The sequence below is a fragment of the Talpa europaea genome (assembly GCF_964194135.1).
Source record: "Talpa europaea genome assembly, chromosome: 3".
In the NCBI taxonomy this organism is placed as follows: domain Eukaryota; kingdom Metazoa; phylum Chordata; class Mammalia; order Eulipotyphla; family Talpidae; genus Talpa; species Talpa europaea.
In genome coordinates this window covers 141,579,777-141,603,097 of record NC_140069.1, presented here as the reverse complement: position 1 = coordinate 141,603,097, position 23,321 = coordinate 141,579,777, and positions in this window count along the sequence as shown.

Sequence of the window (23,321 nt, the reverse complement as noted above, 5' to 3'; positions counted from 1 at the left end):
GTTTCGCTGTTCTGAAGGCTTGAAGCCTAAAATAAAAGTATTTGCAGGCCTAGCTCCTGGTGTCCGCTGGTAATGCCGGCATTCCTTGGCTTGTGGCTGCATCTCTCCAGCACTCTATCTTCATGTACCCATCTCCCTGTGTCTCTACCTTCACGGAGCTGTCCTACAAGGACACCAGCTCTATGGGGTTAGGGCCCACCTTACTCTGGTATGTCCACCTCTGAATTTAACTAACTGCCTCTGCAATGGCCCAATTTCTGAGGTCTTTTTTTCCTTGTCTTTTGGTGGGGGGGAATTAACCCATAATACTGCCCTGTCCCCCATATGATTAGTCATTAAGGCCTAGAGAGTGCAGCTCTGGAAGGTCTCTTGTAACCAGTCATTTCCCCTAAATCTTGCCCTCACCTTGACCCATGTCTCCCTCTTCCAAATCTTATTCTCCCCCTTTCCACTCGCTCCCCCATTTAGTCCCACCCTGCAGCCCTTGGGGACTTCTAACACTCTACGTGATCTCTTCACTCTCTAACTTCCCATTATCTTAGACAGGCCCTGACTCATGAGGCTGATGAGGCCTTGCAAGACTTGGCTCCATCTGTCCCTCTGACCTCCCTCCAGCCCATCTCCCAACACACTTTCTCTTGCCAGAATCCTACTCATCCCTCTCGCTCCAGGCAGACTGAGTTGGCCCACAGTAAGAACCAGGATCTCCCCTTACCCAGCCCTCCATGCTGGGAGACACTCCCTCTCCCTCCTCAGCCTTCAGGGTTTGGCCTGCACATCACCACCAGCAGATTGCTCCCCATCCTGTGCTCCTTCATTAGCAAAACTAGCACTTGGGTATTCAGAACCCCCTCTCCTCTACAATCTACCAGAGAAAGGCCCGAATCTCTGGTTCTGACACTACCCTGCTCCCTTCTTCATCCACTAAAGGAAGGTGAGAGTTTAAGTCCACCCATGCCATGAACTCCTAGCATGCCTGGAAGAAGAAAATGAAGTCTGGGGGTAGGCTCGGAGGAGATTTAATAACGCTGATCTTGCACTATGAACGTGAATTCCCCTTCGTGTTGTTCCAGAAACTCAAAAGGCCAGTGGAATGCATTTGAATTTACTTGGAGCTGATGGACTCTTCTTGGCCATGGCCGTGTGCTGAGACTGAATTTCAAGGGGCCCAGGATTTGGGGTTGCCCTCCCAGTGCGTTTATCACCTCACATCTTTAGTGTGGGTTTTCTAATCTCTCCTCGCAAGATCACAAGGACTTAGCACAGAAAAGCCAGACTCATAGTAGGCCCGCTGAGGACTGGCTAATAAATGAATAAATTATGCAAAAGAAACTAAATCACAGAGGTGAAGATTTTGCCCATAGCCAGACAGCGAGTATGATGTCAGGGCAGACATTGAACTTGGGCTGACCTAACTTCAAAGCTCAAGCCCTGAGCCACTGCCCGGGGTGGGAGGATGAGCCTTCGGAGCCCCAGCTCTGTCTTGTCATGACTGTTTGCTCAGTAAATGCTTGTCAAATGAGAGAGAAATGAAGAGAATAAAAGATAGTGGAAAGGAGAGAGATTGTAAAGCTAAGAGAAAGTGGTTAGAAAGCAGAGAAGGCAGAAAGGAGAAAGGGAAACAGGACAGAAGGCCAGAGGCCCTTTGCTGCTGTTCTCCGGCCTTTTTCCCGGCTCCTGTACTTACAGCGCCTCGGGGACGTGTCAGCCACTGTTCCAGACACTCAGGACACATCCGTGAACAAAATATCCAGACTCCTGACTTTGGGGACTTCTATTTTAATAGGGAACCCCAACAATTAAAATAAACTTAAAAATCAGGGTCTCCGCCCGCAGCCTCTGCAGCATGAGTTCGATCTCTGGCCAGGGAGATACCCACATGGCGCAGCAGACTCCTGTCTCGCCCACTGCTCCCCTCAGCAGTGTATTTCAGTCATTCTGCCTGTTCTGTTCCCCACTCTGTCTCTCGTGAATCCTCTCAACCCCCACACCTCTGGCCTGTACCCCAACTCTTGTGTGCATAAATAAATCTTAAAAAAGAGGACTTAAAAATCAGTAAATAATACATATAATACATATATTAGAAAACAATAAATACTCGGCAAAAAATAGTGGGATAGGCTAAGGATAATGCTTTGTTTCCTGGAGTTCCACATTCACAAAGAGCTTATGGACAGAATTCAGGAGACCTGTGAGCTTGAATGAGAGGAAAATGGCTTCTTTACTTTCATTAACCAAAATCCTTCAAAGCTGACGCTGTGCAACCAGCCGCAGGACTAACTGCGGTACCTGTGATTTTACCAGTTGAAGTCACAGAAACTTTTGTGTCTTCTTGGCGCTGTTCCGGGTTATTGTTCACACTCATCACTACTTTGTTGCTATTGAACTTCAGGTTCATTGTTATTTAAAGTACCAGTAAAGAAACATACATTTAGTAATTGTATCTTAACATAGTTGCATTTGTAACTGCCTGTATTTTTAAAAATGCATCCAAAGCATGATTCTGAGGAGTCCTTAGGCTCCACTGATTGCCCAAGGAGCTCGCTGTGAACACCCCGTAGAAGCAAAGTGCAGTGGGGGACAGTGGAGGTGGAGGACAGTGAAATAGGAGGAGAGGGCCGATTTCATGCCTGATAGCACACCCCCATCTCCCACTTAATCCAGATTCTAGCATATGCTCTCTTCCATCAGCCCATTCATTGCCCTGCTTTGCTCAAAGCTCAAATCCAGGCAACTAGTGATGCTAACGTGTCCTTCATGAGTCCATTTCACTGGTGAAAGAACTCTAACCCTCTTCTTGCCACCTTTCCCTCTTGGGGAAGGTGGCTATTTTACAGAGTTTATCATTCAGAAGTTTGCAATTGATATAACGATGTCGAAAGGCTGCAAGGAAATTCAAGACCAAAAAACTTCTTGTTTTGTATTATTGTTCTGTCTTCCATTTAAAAATATCCTACTCAACCAGACAAACTAGCTCCATTCAACCAGGCAGTATGTGTCTCCTAAAGAACAGGTAAGTAAATCAGCCGTTTCTGAATGTTGATTAAGTGTCTCACCTGGGGCAAATGGAATGTGAGCAGAAGACACTGCCAGATTTCAGAGGAAATTCTTTCAAATTTCAAATTCTTCTCACATGCACAGTGAAAATCCTTGGAATTTTATGACAAAAGATCCTTTGTTGTTATTGTTTTTAATTACACGTTGAGGCTGATGGAATGTTTTAGAAAGATCTACACATGGACTGTGATAAAAAAAAAAAAAGCCAGGAAATCACAAAATTAAAGGATGCCTTATACTAATGAGGACGCTGCTATTTGACAGTAGTGGGACAGCCAGTTACAGCTGACTTCAGAAAGACCTCAGTCCTCTCAATTCAAGAAAAACTGGAGTCAGTGATTCTGAGTCTAGTTCACTCTCAGATGTCAGACTTCTGGGTTGGCACCCATCTTGCTAGAGGAAACCACCACCTCTAAAATGATTGGGTTGGGCCTCCCTGGTGGTGCAGGGGTTAAGATGCAACCTATGAAGCAATCCACAGCCACTGCAGCACGAGTTCAATTCCCGGCCAACCTGGGAGAAACCCACATGGTAGGACAGACCTCTTCTGACTCGCCCGTTGCTCCCCTCAGCAGTGTATTTCAGTCAATCTGCCTGTTCTGCTCCCCACTCTGCCTCTGGCGAATCCTCTCACCCCCCGCACCTCTGGCCTGTACCCCAGTTCTTGCATAAAAATGAATCTTAAAAAAATAAAATAAAATAAAATAATTTTAAAAAATTTAAAAAATAAAATAAAATAAATTTAAAAAATTTAAAAAATTTAAAAAAATAAAATAAAATGATTGGGTTCCCCCTTTCCAGTTCCAACTTTTAGCTTGTTAGCTTCTCACACCAGGGGCTGTTACAAAGCAGAGGCTGGTGAACTCCCTTTCGTAAACATATCTCTTAGGGAGTGAAGGGAAATTGCTGATTCCCAGCCACTGTCCCCGGAGATCCCTGAACTGGTTTGGGGTTCCACGTGCAGTGTCTGTGTCTTTTAGAAAGTCCATGTTTGGTTTTGATGCAGGTGACCCAAGGACCACACACCACCCCCCCACCCCCCCACCGTCACCTCTCCCTGTGAAATTGCCCCATGCCTATGTTAGCCCCCCATTATATGCTAATGATTCAAAAATTTCTATCTCCCAATTGAAAACTTTTGGTTGAGCTCCCACACCCTCGCCCACCTGGCACCCGAGCATCCCTTTCTGAATATCTCTTGGGAATCTCAAACTCAACAGGTTCAAAATTGAAACTCATTTTCTCCCCACACCTGGTGCCTGAAAAATAAGGTACAATTCAGCGCCGCACTCGGGACTCTGTCTCCACCCCACCCTCAGCTGCACTGTTTCTGGATTTGCTGCTTGTGTTTTCTCTTGAACTTCAGGTTCTTTGTTATTTAAAGTACCAGTAAAGAAACATACGTTCAGTAATTGTGTCTTAACACAAGTTGCGTTTGTAACTGTCTGTATTTTTTAAAATGCATCCAAAGCATGATTCTTAGGAGTCCTTAGGCTCCAACTGATTGCCCAGAAAGCACACATGCCCAGATCCTGGGCATGCATGCCTTTCTAGTTGCTGGCCCACGCCAGAATTCACGTTGCCGGGCACAGCTGTGCCATCTCTGCCTGCCCCCACCCCTAAAAACACACTCCTTGCTGTTTGTTCCTCTGCTGGGTTTTGACCACATGGATCCGTGTATGGCAGCATTCAAGGTGCTGCATTGTGCTCTTTACCTGGTGGATGCCTTTGAGCTTGAGCTTCTTGAAAGCTTCAGCTGGAACTTACTCCACTCGATCCTCCCAGCTCCCGCTACAGAACCTAACACGTAGTGAGCAGACATGGGGCATTTGATGAATCGAATTTCTTGGTGAAAAAAGAAGAAGTTGTACATATACACCATGGAATATTACTCAGCAATCAAAAAAGATAAACACATGCAGTTTGCAGCAACATGGATGGCGCTAGAAGGGATCATGCTCAGTGAAATAAGTCAGAAAGAAAAAGAGAAATACCGGATGGTCTCACTCATAGCAGGAATTTAGAAAACCTAAATAAGAGACCAGGAAAAAGACTAATGAATACAAAGTAAAAATCAAAATCAACAAGCAACTATAAACCAGAGACACACTCTGGGGTGGGGGGGGGCAGGGAAAGGAAGGACTAGAGTTAAAGTAAGGGGGGTACAATTGTATGGGGAATATAACCAGGATGAAGATGCATACATTGTGCAAAGATGAAAAAAGATGTAAGAATTATATAAAATAAAATATTTCAATTAAAAAAAAAGTGAAAGAGTGAGCAGGAATGGCCAGGAAAGTGGAAAGGAAATTTTCAAAGGGCATTGTTATGAAAAGTCAGGGAGGGGATTGATTGGAGAAGGATGAGGGATTAACAGTGTTTAATTAATGTTTGTTTAGAGATTGAGCAGGGGAGGGGCTGAGAAAAGGGCACTGGATTTGGCACTGAGATTTGGCAATGTCAGAGCAGAGTCGGTCCGTGCAACAGGACTCTGCCATCAGGGTCAACCTCCCTCCCAGGGTTGCCACATAGGGGCAAGCTCTTTCATGCCAGTGGGAGGAAACTTTATGATCTGAACTTTACACACCACAGAAATGCACAGGCCCACTGATTAATCACTGAGCTAGGTTTAACTTGGCTTAACAGCACCCTCAGGCTTCTGAGCAAGCTCTCCTGTGTCTCCACCACTCTCAAGGCACCGGCTTCTCTCTGTGCCATTTCTGCCCCCTTTGTCCAAGATCAGCCTGGAAGGCAGATCAGGCAAACCAAGCTATTGCCCGGCCCTCATCACATCAGTTTCTCTGTAGGGCTGGATTGCCTCTCTGCCCTGCATCTCCTCTGCAAATCCATCCTGATCTGCCATTCCTGCAACCTCCAACAAAATCACTGTAGCTCTGCGTGTCTATGTCACAGCTCTGTTATGTCCATAGGCTGATGGCACTTTTTTTTTTTGTTGCCATAACTCCTTGCTACCAAATGCTGTGCTGGTCTTTCTTTGCCTTTCCTGTATCCCTGTTCAGGTGTGGAATCATTTTTCTTCTAGGAGTAGCAGCAGAAAATGAATGCTGTCTCCCTATTCCCCTGATTGTGCCAGAGTCATTTCTCTAAGTCTGCCCATTCCACAATCAGAGCCCCTTCACCCTGCCAAGTCTCGCTCTACCCTTTGCCCTTAAAGGCATAGCTCCTACTGTGCAGAATTTGATCATAGCATCTTTTATTCCCATATGCTGTGAGTGTAATGCTCTGTCCCTGAAGCTGTTGTCTAAGGAGTCCTTTAGTTATTAAACGCCAAGCTGTTGCAAAATGTATCATATAAGCCAACCGAAGGTTTAAAGCAGAAATAAGAAGTCATAATGAACAGAAGAGGTAGAAAGATAAAGAGAAAAAGAAAATGCCTTGTCAAAGAGAGAGAAAGGAAAAATAGGCACATAATGCCAGAGACCAAAACAGAAAAATGATTTCAGGAGACTGAGCCTGAAGAGTGAAGCACCAGGCAAAGTCTCAAAAGACAAAACTACAAGCTCCAACATAGAAATAAGGACCAGCTGGGAAAACAAGAGCAGTCAGTGGGAATAAGGCACAACCAGGCCCCGTGACACCATCCTAGGAGCAGCCTTAGAGAAATAACAAGATATGTATACCTGGAGATATAGATACACCAAAAAGAGAAAACAGGTCAATACTCTGTTCCCCCTTATGTTACCCCAAGCCCTTATTCTGCTAACCTCAGAGCGATCACTTACACCATTTTGTAGAAAGGCAAGTTAAGAAGAGGTAGCTAGCATCCATGATTACAAAATCCTATCCAGTTCTCTTGCCTTTGTTATTGTCTCTGATAACATACCAAAGGCAACTTAGAGTTGTGTGTAGTGCAAGAGATTGGATTTGTGAAATGAGTTCATATTTGCAAACTTCTTAGAATACTGTGTGAGTGCTAATGTGCCTATTAAATATCATTTATTCACCTCCCTGGTGGTGCAGGAGTTCAAGTCTCAGCGCTATCAAGTTATGGCCAGCCTCTGAGGCACAGCATGGGTTCTATCCCTGGCCAGGGAGATGACCCACATGGCGCAGCAGACCTCTCCTGTTTGGCCTGCTGCTCCCCTCAGCAGTGTATTTCTGTAGATCCACCTGTTCTGTTCCCCACTCTGTCTCTGGTGAATCCTCTCACCCCCTGCACCTCTGGCCTGCACCGCAGTTCTTGTATGCATAAATAAATAAAAAATAAATCTTAAAAAGATACCATTTAAATATTAAGTGTGCTTATTAAATAAATAAAATGCAGTGCCGACTCTCTCCAGCCAAATGTGCCAGTTCCTGCATCCATCTCGTGGTGTTACCCCAACAGTGGTGTTACCCCAACACTTCCAGATGATCTTGCGGGGCAGACTCTCTAGCGCCCTCTTTTGGTGCCTTGCTAACCTTTTTACTTCTCCCCTTTCCATGTATCAAAACCCTGCATTTTCCTTCCGGCTGAATTTAAGAACGCTTCTTTTTCGCCATACCTAGTCTCCCCAGAGTCACTAAGACTGTTGCTAAATCCCAGTGGGGGGGCTTGCATCCCTGACTGAGGTGGTCTCTTGTGAGCATCTGGGATGCTGCGGTACCTTTCTGTCCAGATCCACTCCCCTTCCCTGCGCTCTCCTCCACAGGGAGTTCTTTTTCTTCCTCCCAGCCTTCAAACACAGGGCTCCTCCTGAATGCCTCTGATTCTCTCCTCTTGCTATTCCCACGCTCTCCTGCAAGGACATTTCACGGTGACGCTTAGATCCCGCCCCCAGTCAAGCAAGGGGAGTACAACAGGTGTGCTCACCTGCCAACGCTTGATAAAAAAACTAAATCCATTTTCTATCCACAAATCTTCCTGGATTTACATTGGGGTTACTTCAGGATGAGCTTGTAAATTGAGAATTTCGTAAGTTGAAAGGCACTAAAGACACCCCACCTGCGGGGGGGGGGGGGCGGGGTGTCTTTAATGCACAGTGCAGCCTAACCCACCTGACACGAGCTCAGAACACTTACCTGAGGCTGCAGGTGGACAACATCATCTCCCACAAAACAGACTATAATAAAGCGCCAAGCAGCCCATGCAGCTTGGAATAATGCATTGGATGGAGAGCACAGGGTGCCCCAACTCAAAATTAAGAGTTCTGTGTCTTCTGAAAGCTTATTGCTTTTGAACCCTCCTAGAGTGGGGGAACCCTAAGTAAGGCAGGGGTCCATCTGTGTACAATCCAAGCGAGCTAGATCAGCAGAATTTCTACTGAATGTGCCCCCTCTCTCCTCCTCCCCTCCCCCAGCTTTAGTCCTGGGGGCTGAAGAAAGGGGAAGGGGCAGGGTCTTATCCATGTGCCTCCATTGTTCTCCTTCCAGGGGCTCCGCTTCCTCGCCCAAGATGGACCCCCTGTGTGTTAAGGAGACCCCTCGGAAGATGTTGTCAGTTGACACACATGATCTTTCTTCACTTTAACTTACCGCCTGTGGGGGATGTTTGTTTGCTAGGGCTGCCCTAACAAAGCGACCAGAGTGTGTTTTCTCTCACTTCTGGAGGCTGGAAGCTTGAGACAGTGCTGGCAGGGCTGGTTGCTTCCCAGGCCTCTCTCTCTGCTCCTGGCTTCTCCCTGTGTCTCGCCATGGTCTTCCCTCCGTGAGTATCTGCGTTCTGATCTCTCCTTCCCATGAGGACACCAGTTAGACTGGATTAGGACCCACCCAAATGACCTCGTTTTAACCTAATTACCTCCTGAAAGACCCTGTCTCCAAACACAGCCATGTCCTGAGGTTCTGGGGGTTAGCTTGTCATCGCTGGAATTTCGGAGGAAGCGGGTATTTTAGTGAGTGAGGCTGCAAAGAAGCATTCAAGGCTACACAGCAGCTGGAGTGGAGTTCAAAGGAATTACTAAGCACTAAGCAGACCAAGCCCCAAGATGAGGGACAGCCTAGCTATGGACCTTGCCCTGGGAGCTCACACCCAATTGTGGGGACAGGGTCCCTACACAGAAGAGCGTCAGGCCCCATGGGACAAGTGTGTGTGACAAGCAGGAACTCTCGTCAGCCTAGAGGAAAAGAGATAAAAATCAGTTGGATGGGTCACAGGGAAGTGCTTGTAATAATACCCACACCTTTTATTGAACTTTTACTATCTGCCAGAACTCTCTAGAATCCTGTTTCTAATCTAATCCCTTCTCAGGGGCTGTGGTTAGGACTATACCAGCTCATCAAGTTCTGAGGTTGTGCCTGGCGCCAGACACAAGCAATAAATGGCAGCTGTCACTCATTCAACAAATATTTGTCCCAGGCGATGTGCCTGTGGCTGGGGTGACAATGTCAAGTGAGATCAACATGGCTACCTTGGGCATACTGTTTGGAGACACACCACCCAATATGGCAGCCGCTAGCCAGGCGTGCTGTTTAAATGGATTAAGGGCCTCCCTGGTGGCACAAGGGGTTAGGCACAGCACTGTGAAGGGTATAGGCAGCCACTGCAGCACGAGTTCTATCCCCCTGCCGGCCAGAGAGCTGACCGACATGGCGCAGCAGACCTCTCCTGTCTCACCTGCTGCTCCCCTCAGCAGTGTATTTCAGTAGATCTGCCTGTTCTGCTCCCCACTCTGTCTCTAGTGAATCCTCTCACACACACCCCCCCCCGCACATCTGGCCTGTACCCCGGTTCTTATATGCATAAATAAATAAATCTTTTAAAAAAATTAATTAAAATGCTATATCCAGCCCCGCACTCACGCCAGCCACATTTCTTGTGCCAAAATCGTTAGTGTTCCATCCATGCAGAAAGTTCTTTTGGGCAGCACCAGAGAGACATAGAGAGACAATTGGCAATTCCATACCTGGATGGTAAAGGTCTTGACAGAGACTCGTGGGTGCAAGGGAGGGGCATTATTATTACTGATCATGATAGATTCCTAGGTGCAAGGGAAGGTGATGAGGATGATTTTAATTGAGATGCAAAAGGAGAGCTCAGAGAGGTTAAACAATTTGACCGAGTTCATGTAGTTACTGAAATGGAAAAACTGGGATCTGAACCCAGGTCTGTCTCACTCCCGTGTGACCTCGGGCTGTTTTATGGAGGAAATGAGTCAGGCACAGGTGGAATTTGGTTGCAGGGAGAAGACAGGTAAGGCATCCTTGGTAGGGAAATAACAGCTCAGGCAAAGGCAGGGATGGACAAGGTTGTCCAAGGACCTTCAGTAAGCCAGTCTCCAGTCTAGCTGGAGAGACTGTCCATGTGCTTAGAAAGGTGAGTCAGGGCCTGCCTGCCTTAGTGAAGAGTTAAGGAGCAAGGAAACTCAGCCCTACCGGCAGATTCCTTGCAGGCTGTTAGCAGGAGCATGGCTGGTTCAAAACTGTGTGTTATGAAGGTGGTCAGCGGTTAGGGGGAGCTAGGCTGAGATCAAGTAAGGGTGTAAGGAGTGGGGGTGGGGGCAGGTAGGAAGGTGTGAATGAATGGTGTGAAGCAAAGAACACCAGAGAGGGAGCAGAGAGAGGCAATGCCTAGATTTAATACTGGGCAACACCAGACAACATACTTCACTTCTCTTGGCGTCATTTCTTAAAGGCCAGAGCTGACCCAGGAGGTCGAGGAGGCCCCGTTTAGCAAGGGCCATCCAGGAGGCTGCCAAGGTGAGTGGTATGAGACCAGGAGAAGCAGTAGCAAGGCAGTGTTGAATATGGGGTTAATGGGGTGGCAGAATCCAGAGTCATCCTGAGAAGAAGGGGGAATGATGTGCTACTCGACAAAGCTAAGTGAATGAAGGTGCCTGTCTTTTTTGGGGGGTTGTGGAGTGTGGAGAAGAGTGATCATGGGGTATGGGAGTTGGGAAGGATAAGAGGTAGCGAGATAAAAAAAGGTTTGCTTTTAGAAACATGGCACACCTCCGGATCATTATTTCACACCCCCAAAATATAGACTTTAAACTTTTTTGGACCACGACCCACAGAAGAAAACGCAATTTACATCATGTCTCGTAGGAACAACAGAGACAAAAGGCTTATGGGACAAGTTACCCTGCGCAGGGGCGCTGGATCCTAATACTTGCTCTTCTCTTATATTTCAGCTTTTTTTTTTTTTTTAAAAAGCCGGCTGCCACCCACTGAATTTATTTTATGACCAATTAACGTGTCACGACCCACAGCTTTAAAAACACTGCCCGAAGGAGACTCAAGACTTCTTAAGTTGGAGGGGGAGGCCGGGCGTCCTGCCGGAGAGCGCCGGGGAGCTGCGGAGCGGAGCCGGGAGAGGGGCCGGGGCGCGGGCAGGTTTGCGGGTGTCGGTCGAGCTGCCCTCGGGAGCGGGTGGAGGAGCGGCCTGGGCGCCGACCGGGCACCTCCCCTGCAGCGGGGGGCGGCGGGGCCGCCCGGGTCGCGGCGTGGAGCGGGGCCCGCGGGGCTGCAGCGACCCCCGGGCGCCGCGTCTCCCCGGCGCGCGCGGCGCGCCTGGTGCCCGGGGCGCCCCCCGCGCGCCCACCCTCCGCTCATTCACCCGCCCGCCGCCCGTTCATTCATTCGGCGCGCCCCGACCCCGCCGGCGCCAACCAGGTGCGAGCGGGCGAGACGCCGCCCGCCGGGGCCCGCGCCCGCGCTCCCCGCCCGCCCCGCGCGCGCTCGCCAAGTTGCGGCGCGGCCCCGGCTCCCCGGTCCCCGGTCCCCGGCGGGTCCGAGCGCAGCCGCCGCCGGGCCCGGCCCGCGCCCCGCCGCCGGCTCTCCGCGGCGCCCGCCCCCCAGCGGCCCGCGCCGGCCCTCGGCTCGGCCTTCCCCGCCTGCATCCGTGCCATCGGCGCTCGATTGCGCGCGGACTCCGCGCCCCGCGCCCCGCGCCGCCGGCCCCCGCCCCGCGCCCCGCCCCCGGCCCGCGCCCCGCCCGCCGCCCGGGCAACTTTTGCCGGAGCCCCCGCGCACAGCCATGCTGCGCTGAGCTCCGGCGGGCCCTGGCCGCGCGCTGCCCGCCCCGGCTCCCGCCCCACCGCGGACCCGCTCGGGGGCGGCCGCCCGGCCCCCCGGCCTCGGCCGCTGCGCCCGCCCGGCCGCCCCGAGCCCCCGGAGCCCGCCCGGGCCCGGGCCGCGGCGGCGCCCGGCCCCCTCCCCCGGCGCCGGCCCCGGGAGGCGGTGATGCGGGCGCCGGCGGCCCCGGCTGCGCCGAGAGCGGAGACACAGGCTCAAGATGGCAGATTCCGACTGAGGCTGGGGGGGCCGAGACCGCGCGCCGCTGTCCCCGCTCCGTTGCCATGAACCGCGGACACCCCGGCCCGGATGGCCCCCGTGTACGAAGGTAAGGGGCGCCCGGCCGGCCCCGCGCGCCCCGCGCCGCCCCGGCCGCGGGGCCCCCGCAGCTTTGTTCTGCCCGCGGCCCCGCGCCCGCGCCCCCGGCCCCCACCCCGCGGGAGCCGGCCCCGCTCCCCGCCCCCTCCCGGGCCCAGAAAGCCACCCGGATTCGGAATTTCACAGGATCTTATTTCCAGGGTGGAGGAAGGCGCGGGGGGGCGCGGGCGCGGGGCGCGGGGGGGCTGCTGCCCGGAGCGAAGAAATTGGGAGGGGGGCGCCCGCGGCCGGCAGCCCCGGCGCTGTGCTGCTTATTTATTTGCAATAAATAAAGGGGATGCGGTGCCGCCTTCATCCCCAGCCCCCCCCACCGCCCCCCCAAGGAAATTCCCTTCAGGACGAGCCGCTTTCCACTCGCCGCGCCCCTCCCCGGGGGTCCCCGCGCCCACCCCGCGCTCCTTTATTCTTGGCGAGCCTCGGGGGGCGGGGGGCGGTGGCCGTGGAATCGGAACGGCCGGGGCTCGGTGGGAAGAGGGGTCGGCAGGAAAAGTCCATTTCAGACCCAGGCAGAACAATGAAATGGGCTGGGAGCGCCCCGCATTCGCGTGCGTGCGGGGACGGGAGTTTGGGGGTTCAAGTCGGGGAGGCGGCCGAGCCGATTTTCCCTGATCCGGCTGGGGAAACCCGCGTCCTGCACCTTCACCTGGCGGACGGTCATTTTTCTGATCGACCGTCTTTGGGAAGAAAGAAAAGAGCCAAGGCAGGAGCTCGCCCTGCCGCCCGCTCTCCCCCCAGGTCTTCCCTGCAGTCGGTCCTGTCAGCTTCTACCCAGAAATCAACCCAGAATCAACTAAGTTTTTACACTTCGGTGTGTTTTTGTGTGCTTGTTCTAGGAGGGATTTTAAACCCAAGTGTGCCTGGGTGTTTTTTTTATTTTTCCCTTCCAGTCATTTCATCGTGAACATGTTTTTCTCGTGAAATCACCGAAGCAGCAGCCTGTACATACTTTTCGCGTCAGTCCATCTGAGTTTCTTTCGGTTTTGTTCAGATATTCTGTGGATGAAATAGCCAAGGCGAGGGGGAAGCGAGCAGGGCCCCGGAGGGGCGATTTTAATCCTCCTGTAAATCCCGAGAACCGTGGTGGCAGGGAACACAGAGAATGCATTAATAGTTTTATCTCTGTTCTAAGAGATTTGGGGAAAAAAAAAAAACTTATCTGAAAAGCAAATCTGTTATTCGTTCCAAGGCTCCAAAATGAATTAGGTTTCTGGATGGAATAAAGTTACCAGTCAGGCCCTGGATAACCAGGCTGTAAATAACCTATGGACTGTAAATATTTTTTTTCAGACTCTCTTAGAAACAAAGGGGCTGTTTAGAAAGCAACAGAGAGATGTTATTCCAGGGGCTTTCCTCTTTGATTCCGAAGAACACAAGGTCCATTTAACCCTTCCACCAAACAAAACTGCGAGATTTCTGATGGCCCCAGCACCGCAGCGCAGAAGGAGCGGGTGGCACTGGGAACAAGCCGGGAACCCATGTCGGCCGTCATTGTTCGTCTGTGTCTCTGGGAAGGGGCTCCAGTCAATGCTCCCACTGTCTCCGGGAGTGTTCAAATGAAACAATTTTCTCTTTATTAAGTACCTCCTTGAGACTCCCTCTGCTGGACACTCCCGGTGAGCTTTAGCGAGGGAACTTGGCATTGAAGTCAGAAGGCTGCTCTCCCTTTTGCCAGGGGCCGGGGTATGTGGGCTGCTGCGATGTATTTTGTCAACTTTGGAGAAAGCCATCTTGGGAATTGTGCCTCTTTTCCTCCTGTTCCTTTTATTCTAAATCCATCTGGAATGTAGGCCATACCCCCGAGGCTAAGACTTGGCACTCCCGTTGTTACTAGGCTGTCCTTTCGGTGCATTACAACAGATCAGGCACTGTGGGTGTGTTCGGTGTTAGGGTTTAAGAATAATCACGGATCTCAAAGGTCACAGGAGCTCACTGTATTAATCGGGGAGCCTTCCTCCCCGGTCCCAGGTGACCTAGCCGGTCACCTCTTTCTACCCTGGGTTTGGCTCAGTCTCGTCTGGGTGCTCTCTTCATCCTTCCTGCCCTGTGCTTCTGCTGGCGTCGCCCGGTGCCCTGATGATTCTCTCCCGGGCCTTCTGCTCAGCCCTGCTCAACCAGCAGCACTTCGCACGGGCCGAGGCCTGGGAGTGTGTTGGTCATGCTCTAAAACGGGCAGGTGGCCTCTGGCATCGAGGACTGTGTGGCTGGAACCCACATTCCCTGGCTGTGATGCATGCTGCAGGCCTCCGGTGCCCTCCTCTGGATTCAGTGACCCTGATTTTTTTCAGTGACCCTGATCAGAACCCACAGCCTCCCTTTATCCTGAAGAAGCAGGGCTTTGCCGTGGGAATTCTCCAAGAAGATTTCTAATAGTTTCTGAGCTACTAAGAGTCGATCGGGGCTTCTTGTCAGGAGAAGCAGAATGACAGGTGAGGCATTGCATCTGCTCCGTTGCTTAAATGGGGTGCGATCACCCAGGTTGGTATACTCTGGGGAAGCCCAACTGCTTTAGTGGACTGTTCTGAACTGCCAGATATTTTGAGGGAAATACTGTCTTTTTGAAACAGGGTTTCTTGGATAATATGAATTAATGGGTGGCAAGGTGTAATCAGTCTTCCCTGACTTGCTGGTAAGGATGGGTTTATAAATAGCACATCCGTTTTCGGTGGCTTGGTGCTGATTAAGTTCAACTTCTTTAAAAAGGTTTATTTTCTTTGGAAGGTTAAACATCGCCCTGCAATTGTGTTTACTCCATCAAGTTGCTTGGCAGGGCTTTCTTCACTATGTAGTGCAAAGGCCAAGCACAAGGTCCATGTTGCCAGGGGTTCTGAATGGAGGACCCTGAATTTCCAGTTCACTCTCTTCTCCTCACCCTGAGATGCACTCAGTGTCGGCTCCCACAGCCAGGCGTCCCCTGGCCTGACACCCAACATTCCAGGCCTGAAGCCCCCTACCCAGATGCCTACTAAGTGCCTTCCTGTCATCTTCCGGTAAAAGAGCCTGATGCCACATGCCTTAAACTCTCTTTTCCTGGTTTTATGTTTTATATTTTTAAAGCAAGTATAATTATTGTTTTCTCACCCCATTCGAGTGGTGAATCAGGGCTCATTAATTTTATCCTGGATTCTTCTGGACAGTGTGGTTCTCCAATCACAGAAAGCTCACTTTGAGTCTCGCGCTATAACTTGGGGCATGTTGCTTAACTTCTCTGAGCTCTACCATCATTATTTTCTCTCGCCTTATTGGATTGTGTGAGCACTCCATTAGAAAGGCGTCTGTGTAAAGAGCCTGGCTGTAGTAGGCATTTTCTCAGTACGTGTTAAACCCCTCTGTCTTTTGAGCTGCTCAGAGGCATGATGACTCCAGGGAAAGAATAACCCACAAATAGTTTAGAAAACCAATAATAGCAGCATTTCAATTATTAATCTCCCGCTATTCCTTTTCCAGTTTGCACACCAGCAACAATAAACCCCCGCGGGCCACAGAAGAAAGAGCCTTCTTTGACCCCCTCTGTGACCTTTCCGGATTCCTTATTCCCACTGAGCTTCCGCTGGTTCCAGGTAGAGAATTTCTCTTCTGCGGTGGCACATTTGATGCCACTTTAAAAATGAGGAAGCAAATGTTCCAGGGGCTGCAACTGTGCCCCCGGGAAGTATCCCAAAGTATGAGAGATAACCTTTGCTCCTGGCCCGGATCCACCCCTAACCAGGGCTGCTAGCCGGGAGTGGGCACCCAGAGGTGGTGGCTCCCCAGGGGCCTTCACAGAGGGGAAGCGCCCACCCAACCAGGCGCCAGGGTCTGGCTTATCACACATTAAACACAATTTTCCTACAAAAGAAAATTTGGTGCTTTATGCAAGTTACAGCTGCTATTTTCTTTTTATGTTTCTTCATTTCTCTCTTCCTCCCAGAGAGACCAGTCTTGGGGAACCACCTCTGAGATTTATCTGGAACAAAGTAGTATGATCAAGAGGGTGTGATGGATGAATATGTTTTATTGTTCTTTGAATGCGTAATTTGCCAGTGCTTGCCAGTGGTCTTCTGATGACAATGCAGGCATGCGGGTTGCTGTCAGAGGTGCGATTCGGAATCACCCAGCTGACTGCATCACCACCGAGGCAGTGGAAACTTGGCCCAAAATCTTAACAGTTCCCTCCTGTATTACCATACGCCCCGCGGAGGAAGACCTCTAAAAGATATCGTAGTGATAATCATGACTGAGACCCCACTTGGACTTGACTTGGGGACCCTCTACCTGTATGGGAGTGCTGGTCCCTACTTGAGACCCCCAGGGTCGGTGTTGTCCCTCCGATAGACAATGTACACCCTTAACTTAGCCTTTATTCAAAATGCCCTTAAGAGGGTCCCGATCTTGGAGGGTCCAGTGGGCTTGGGAGATAAATATCAAAGCTAAACCTGGACTCACCAGACCATGGTCTGACTCAGGCTGGAAGTTCTTTGGGGTATATATGTCTGTGCAGTTCTTACTTGGCACATGCTCACTGTTCTGGAAGTGTGAAGGGGAGACTTCTTTCCCCTGTATTCTCTTGCTTCAGAATCAGAACAGTGCTTCTGAAATGTAGACGATCCCTCTTACAAATTTCCTTAGAAACGCTCCTCTCTAATTTGCAGGAGGTCCGGTCTTCCTCTTTCATTTACTTACATTTTCTGTCCTGGTAAATGCAAATAATTTGGTGAAATGCAAATCTAATTTGCACGTGTTGCTCAGAGACTTGTCGGTTTTGCTATTTAGCCTTCCACACTGGCAGATGGATCCTTGCATCCCACGAAGCGAGTGCAGAGCGAATTCCCAGGCTTTGCTGCTTGGCCGAGACCTTGTCCCAAGCCATACTTGTTTTCCCAGGTACCTACTGGTAGGGCTATAGCTGGGTGGGTGGGTGGTGTCTCAGCAGATCATTCTGGAATAGTGGAAGAACACCCAGCTCCGGAGCCCAGAATGAGAGAGGACTTTGGGAGAGACACAGTTTACCCTCTTGCCTTCAGGAAGGTGAAGGGCTGTGACCTGGAATTGTCAGTTCATCCAAACAAAAAAAAAAAAAAAAAAATTGTTTCCAGGAAAAGGCCACACTAGGAACTTGCTCAATGACCAATTCCAATATGCTGTTCGCCTGGCGGGCCTGAAATCCCACCTGCAGCATGCAAGCCTACTTGCTTTCACTCAGTTCTTTCTCCAAAGCCTCTCACAGGCTTGGAGATAATAACTGGGTCTCCGAAGCGTCTTCCTCACAGAGCCTGTTTGGTGTCCTCTCCCTCCTCTGAACTTGCTCTGGTTTCTCCACATTAAAAAAAAAAAAAAAAATGGTGGTGATCACACTGGAATAGAGCTCTTTAATAATGGTCCCATTAGGACAGCGTATACAGGAAAAACAACTTCAGGGTTCTTGCATCACCGAGAGCCCCTGGAGGGCAAGAGCCAGATCCCATTTGCCTCTGTGGCCCCCACAGTAGCGGCGTGTTCCTTAAACCTAGTGATCTCTTCATACATGTTTGTCCAGTCGACTCTTCCTTTTCGCCTAGCTAAGGAACAACTTAGGTTCCGCGGGCCCTGGGCTGGTGACTCAGGGTTAGCCTGCTTCCCCCTTGGTCCTGAATCTGTTTTTCTTGGACTTGGGCCTGGCCACCCCTCACCCCAGCAGCGCCGTCTTCTGCTTGACTCTGAGCCTTTGGATTGACGCTGGACAAACCCCTCCACCTCCAGCTCTTTAGAACCTCACTAAGCACGTCTGACAGACGCAGGGGACATGGTGTAAAAAAGTCGTGCCCCTTTTGAAAGAAGGGGAGAACACCAAGAAGGATCCTGAGGATTCGGGGTCATATCCGTTCATCCAGTTTTAGAAAAGACAATTTGTCCAATTCTTTCCTGCTTCTGAGTCAGCCAAAGCCGTACCTGTTTTCCCAGGTTCTGTATGCGAGGAGAGCCAGGTGTGAGCAAGGTGGTGGCTGCAAGTGAGACTCACAGCCTCTAGTCCTCTGTCTTTGTTCAGAGCCTACAGAACAGACAGAACAGGCACAGGATGTGAAGACAAAGCCATTGCCACCTGTGACTCTCCAATGGGTGGCTACCCTGAGGCAGGTGGCTAGTGAAATAGCTGCCAAGTCCAGAAAAGAAGCAGACATTTCAAACGGTAGCACAAATGTGTCGTCTTACAGCCACCAGGGCATTGGACAGATACGTAGTGTTTTTGGAAGTGGTCTGTTTCAGCAATTCTTGCCTAACTTCCTTGGCTCTAGCAGCCTCTGATTAATTGATTGCCCCTGTGGTTCAGCAGAGTTGAGATGGGTTGACTTTTGCCTGTGCTAACTGTAAACTTCATAAAGCCTTTCTTGTCATCTAAACTATGGGGCCTCCTATGGGATAGACAAGGGCATTTCCTCAGCTCCTGCTGTCCATCTCTGAGGGATCCTGGAGACCCTGCCGTCACAAGAGGTGGAAAAGCCCTTTTGGCTCACACAGTGGCAGACTGCTTGCTGCCTGGTGAAACAAGGTTTGCTCCAGAATTCCTCGTATTTTCCTCCATACCAATCATTGAGTCAACCTACAGCGTTGTTATAACATGAAATGATTTTTCCAAGGTTTATCATAAGAAAAGTGCCAGTTCTCTACAGAACTTCTAGTTTTATAGCATTAAAGAAGCAAGTGTAATGGTCGGTGCTCCTGGAATCCTGGAGAAAGTTAAGTCGGTACCGAGATTCGGCTGGCCGGTGGTGGCGGCGTGTTCTCTTTTTAAATTTACTTTTTCTCTCATGGAGAATTTATGGAACTTTGACAAAAAAAACAGCAAGTAAATTCTTGAAATTGCACAGAAGGGCAGTAAGTCACACCTTTCGCCTTGTTGGTAACTGCACCTGCCCACCAGCTTCCAGGCTGAGAGCAGGTGCTTTCTGCAGGAAAACCAATTTCAGGGGAACCTGGAACAGGCAGGGGGGGTGTCGGGGTAGGGGTGGGGGAAGGGACACACAAGCATGTGCACTTGGCTTCCACCCCAGCCACTCCCATTGCCCTCCCCACCCTACCATTACTGTTATTCATTAAGTCTGACCCACACCGTCAGGAAAAGATTAATCGATATTCGTTATATTCTGTTAACTGAAGACTGGAAGGTTCTCTAATGTATTACAGAAATGTTTCCATTAGAAGCAGTCAAAATGCAGAAAGTCTTTTATTTGATAATACCATGACTTACTCCAAAAGGGATTTAACCGAAAGGGTTAAGTTTCTGGGCAGAGGGGAAATGAATGCAGGTAGATCAATTTTGTGGATCAGCTTATTTCCAAGGATGGTGGATAAATGAGGTCTCCCTATATGAAGGGACAAGAGAAACAGGCCGGGCTCTTGTGCCGGCTTAACAAGGTGAATAAGCGGAGCGCATAATGGAATTCATTTGCACAGTGATTTTTGCTTGGCTGGAGTGGTAAGCACAAAATAGACCAGCTGACGAGAACAGTAAGTGTTTGGGATCAGTTGTTGAAAGGTTTAAAAGGGGTTCGAACTCAAGAGACGTTTTATAGTGTGGAGAAGGGGACCGATGTAATCAAAATGATACTCGAACAAGGTAATTTTTCCTGGCCTGGGTCTAACCAAAGGAAGGAGGCCACCCAAGGGTGAGCCACGATGGGAGGTCCCGGGACACGGGGGAGCACCGTGCCGATGGAGCCGGCTGCCGCTGGGGTCACACCAGAGAATAGGCATGCCTCACCCGGGGGTCCTGTTCACTTTCCTCCCCACACCTCTGGCAGCGGTCTAGCGTTAGGAAAGCTTGCAGGTGCTGGCAGTACCCTGCAGTATATTCAGTTGTTCTCAGGAAACTTTTCTCCTTACAGGCTCTCTCGCCTGGGATCACAGTACCTCAGAACCTTATTGGAGCTCAGTATTGCGCATCAGCCTTTGACACAGCAGGAAACAGGCCCAGAGCAGTGGGCTTCTGCTCCCTCCCCTCCCCTGCAGTGTGCACAGAGACCCCACAATGCCCCAGGGGTGGCAGTGGGTGCCACTAGCAGCTGCCCAGGGGTCAGGCCCATGAGAGAGCTCCTGAAACTGGTTCTCCTGGCTCCCTTGCCACCCACAGGGCCTCACTGACCCATCCGAGGCCTGGGATTTCCCCCTTTCCTGAGGAAAGCAAGGTCCTCGCTCAGGGTTTGGTTTTCTGTTGAGAAGTCGCTCCTTATGTTCCCCTGAGAAAGTTCGCAGCTTGTCACCACGAGCTTATTAACAAAAACAACAACAAAAAAAATCACAGAAAAGAAACCAGTACAACTGTAAAGAGTTTCACAGAATCTCAGAGCATTTTCCTGTCATGAGGCAGCTGGTTATAAAAACGCTGGTTGCCCAGGCCCACTTGGGAGTTCTTTCCCTTCAGCATGACCTTCTGACCCAAACTGGAGCCCAGGGGGGCTCTCTGTCTGGGCCCCTTCCCACCTGCCCGGGGAGCTTGCCTGTCCAGACATGGAGCCCTTCAAAGCCTGCAACACATAGACCTCACCCTGGTGAGTCTGGATGCAGCAGTTTAAAAAGAGACCCTACTGAGACCCTGCATTCTCTTTTTCCATTTTCTGTGTCCAAGCTCCACCCGCATCCACCAGGGGTAGCCCTGGGCCACAGCTCAGGCCTGTGTGCACCCACACGTCCTGGGGAAGGCCTGGCAGTGGGCACTAAGGACCCATGGATGGGGATTCCTAGGGTGTCAGGAACCCAGAGGGTGGCCTGGGGGTGGGGGGCCCAGTCTGTGAGTGGGCCTACCTAGTGATCTTGGGGGCTCCTCTCCTCCAAGGGAGGAGTGTGAGGGGGCTTTGAAAGTATGGAGTCCAGGACCGGGGCTTGTGGGGCCCTGTTCTAAGGGCAGATAAGGGGGACTTCTCGCTGTAAAAACCTGGGCAACAAGGGCCGCTTGAAGTGTTTCCTGTTCACCTCATTGCTTGTGACGGCCCCACTGAATGCTCTGTGCCCTCCCACCCACCCCCCCACTTCACACCTTCGACCTGGAGCCTATTCTCTCATAAAGCACAGGCGATGGAGCTGACCCGTTCCTGCTGCTCCTGTGGTAACGCAGTAACCGGGAGGTGCCCGCACAGTGGGACGGGCCCGGAGCCTCACACAGGCTCTCGGCCGACGGCTCGGCTTCAGCCATCGACATACACGGCCTCTCACCGTCCCTCCTTCATGTCACCTCACCTTGCAGCCACCACCTGCTCATTAATTCCCACTCACCTGTCTGCAGACAGGCTCCCTCACCCACCCCTTTGTTCTTTCACTCCGTGTGTCTTGGCCACGCCTGGGTGTTTGCCTGTTGTACCCCAGGTGTGAGGGTCGCAGGGAGGCGCACACTCTGGGTGTGTTTGTGTAGGGAACTGTTGGGGAGAAGCGGTCCTCCCACTTAGGCGGCACCTGGAGGGCTTGTTAAAACTCATCCCCGGGCCCCACCCTCCCAGTTTCTGTTTCAGTAGGCCTGGGGTGGGGCTTGAGAATTTGCATTTCTCATTGAGGGGAGTGCATTCTGAATGAAAAATCAGTGAGCAGTTAGAAGTCAGATGGTAGCTGTCATTGTCCTTAGCCGGGTAGGAGGCAGCGCTAGCTTTTTTTGCAGCTCTACTGCCCGGTGGTGTGACTTCTGGAAGCCACCTCCGATGCAGGTTCCGGCCTTCTTGCCTCTGGCTCCAGGACAGACAGAGGAGGCCCCATCTTCCCTGGGGCCTGTCAGTAAAAGCTGGAGCTTCTTTTTCTTGTTCTTCTAGAGCCAGCCAGTCTGGCCCTGGGGTTCCAGAGCCGAATGGCAGATACCACTCTCACAATTAATGACATGTTATTACTGATGAACACAAAGAGCTCTGTGATTTCTCTGCGTTTACAGAAGAAGAAATTGAGGCTTAGCAAACATAGATAACATGTCTGGGGTCTCCTGAGCGGTGATGGGAGAGCCAGGGCATGGACCCCGGCCTTAGTCCTGACCGGCAGGCCGCCTGCTCCTCCCCGGCGAGCAGGGTAGTCCCAGCGACACACGACAGGGGACACGGGTGAAGTCCATGATGAGGCTCAGCCTCAGTGGGTGCCGTGGTGCTGGAAGGGGTATGGCACACACACTCCCCAGGCCCTGCTGGCCCCACCAGCCTCCTCTTCACCAGCTGGGGTACAGCAGGCAAGTGATATGAAGCCCCTGGTTCGGGGCTGGCATGGAAGAGAGGTGTACTGACAGGCGGCCAAGCCACAAACCCTTTGGAGCAGCAAACAGATAAGATAGCTGAGAACAGTCTTAAAAAATGTGATGAAAAGATGATAACAGCTACTACCAACCAAGCCCCAGGTACTCCCACTTCTGTTCTGAACCTCCTCGCATAGTCATTCACTGGATCTCACAGTCCTGGGTTCATTCACTGGATCCTTACAGTCACACAGTAGGTTCAGGCAATGATCCTCACACAGTAGGGCCTGCTGCCACTGGGTTACCCCAGCCCACCAGGCTGCAGCTACCAGCTGGAAAGTAGATAAGAGTGAAATTTGAAAATATGTTGGTTCTTCCCCAAGTACAAATGTTCTTTGTACTTGTTCTTTAACATCTGAATAAATGTTTGAAAATAAAAGCAGCTGATTTCTGTGACTCTTCTTGGAAAACGAAGCAGTGGGCTCAGGCCAGTCAGGTCTGAAAGATGAGCATGGGGAAGGGCTCCCCCACCATGTATGAAACTGTACAGCTTCGAGTGGGGCGAGGAGACTGACGAGCGCAGTGGGCGCACCAGGTGAGCCAGATGTTAGGCCCTGGTGTCTGCGCATTTAATAGACGATGCGGGAGGGAGGCCAGGAAACCTGACAGAGCAATCGGGAATGGGAGCATGTGGTAGCAATTTGAAAAATCTCGACGGATATTATCACCTCACATCATTATACTGACATAAATGCTACATGATTAAAATGTTAAACTCGAC